The following is a 2,110-nucleotide window of genomic DNA, read 5'->3' as shown; positions in this document are numbered from 1 at the left end:
GTTTACAGTTTAAGCTTGAAGAGAAATTTATAATCAGATATACATAGGAATTAAACACGGACATGGTTGTTACATGCATGCATTGTATTCAAGAGCAAGATTCCTGTTTTTGTTTAACAAAATAAAAAATAAAAATAAAAATCCTTCCTGTAGCACCTTAGAGACCAACTAAGTTTGTTACTGGTATGAGCTTTCGTGTGCATGCATACTTCTTCAGATACCAAACATCAGATGTTTTTCTTCAACATTCAGATATTTTTCTTTAATTTGTTTTTGTCCTCTGCCACCTGTATTTATTAAAGTTTTAGGAAGGAACATAAATAAAACAGCAACAAGTCAACAGATTATTTTTTTTTTAAAAAAGATAGTGTTATCAAGCACGATAAAACAACAACAACATTAGTTATACCCTGTCCATCTGACTAGGTTGCCCTGGCCACTCTGGGTGGCTTCCAACATATATATTAAAAAATTATAAAACATCCAACATTTCTTTCAATTTCTAACACTTAGAATTTTTCACTTATTCGTCCGTTCAGTTTATAAGCCACAATATAACAGTCCTCCAAGCAGCATACAAGGTACGACAATGCTATAAACCAGTATTACAAATGAAATACGGAAAACACATGACCGTAAAACCAAACAAATCACTCTTTTTAAAAAAACAGCCAAGAGAAGGAAATGCTGCAGCGCTATGACAGTTGGAACAAATAAGCAAAATAATGTGAAACCACAGCATACTGGCACCCCACCAAAATAAAAACAAAACAAAACCCCACCCTACAATAGGGTAACACTTTGATTCAGACCAATTTAAAAAGAGCACAAACTCTCAGGCTGCATGCTAATAAGGAGAGAAACAGGCAGGAGAGGAAAAGGTGCCAGGGCTTCTGTATATGTGGACCAATATTTTTAATGCGCTTCAAGAAACATGAGATGTGAGAGATCATTGGAGAATTTCTCAAAATTTTGAGAGCTCAAAATCGAGTCCCCTGGTATTTGAACGATTGGCATTAGTAATTGCTTTAAAATTTGGTATTGTTATAATGAGGCTATTTATTGGGTTGTAATTGAAAATTAATAAATTGAGCTCCCTTGCACGCTTACTCGGAAGTAAAGCTGCGCCTGAATGAAGCGTGAACAGGACAGGAACCTTCCCAAAAAGAAGGAAAAGAACCTTCCCAAAAGGAAAAGGAGCTTCTCTTCCACCGTTGTATTCGCGTTCCCGGGAAGACGGTGCAAAGAGCAGCAGCAGCAGCAAGAAAATAATAATAATAATAATAATAATAATAATAATAATAATAATAATAATAATTTTTTAATCATTTATATGCCGCCCATCTGACTGGGTTGCCCTAGCCTCTCTGGGCTGCTCCCAACAAAATATTCAAAATACAATGAAACATCAGCTTCCCTGAACAGGGCTGCCTTCAGATGCCTTCTAAAAGTCACATAGTTGTTCAAAATAATAAGTGGCTTCCAGGAAGCTGCATTTACCTTCTTCTCTGCAGCTTCCACGCCACGAAAGATCACATTTCCGCTTTGTGCTGTTTCTTAAGAGATCCCCCGTACACAAAAGAAACAGCAGCCCCCTCGCTTTAGTTCCTCTTGCTGCTGCAGCGAAAACCCGGAGCAGGAATCCGGCGCCTGCCCTGGAAGCGCGAGAAATGGGTACGAAACTGTCACTTCGGATGCACACAGGCCAGGGTTGGGTTGCCATGTTTCAAAAAACAAAACAGAAACAGGACACCCCGAATGTTGTGGAGCTTTTTTTTCTTTTTTCTTTTTTGGAAGATTCCAACATTCTTGAGCGATTTTTCTTTTTGAAATGATTTTATTTGATTTTACAAAATGAACAATTAATTACAATGCCAAATACATATCCATAAAATGATATTTCTCTGAATCGCGCAACTTCCCCCCACCCCCTCCATGGGTCCTATTGTCAGCATTTCCAACTGCATATTATTTCATAGTCTATGTTTGGTATCTATCCATATTGTCCATGATATCCATTACATTACAAGCGAGGTTAAAAGGTAAAGGGACCCCTGACCATTAGGTCCAGTCGGGGATGACTCTGGGGTTGCAGCACTCATCTCGCTTT

This window comes from Lacerta agilis, chromosome 1 (genome assembly GCF_009819535.1).
Source record: "Lacerta agilis isolate rLacAgi1 chromosome 1, rLacAgi1.pri, whole genome shotgun sequence".
Classification (NCBI taxonomy): Eukaryota; Metazoa; Chordata; class Lepidosauria; order Squamata; family Lacertidae; genus Lacerta; species Lacerta agilis.
Note: the sequence above shows the minus strand (reverse complement) of the source record.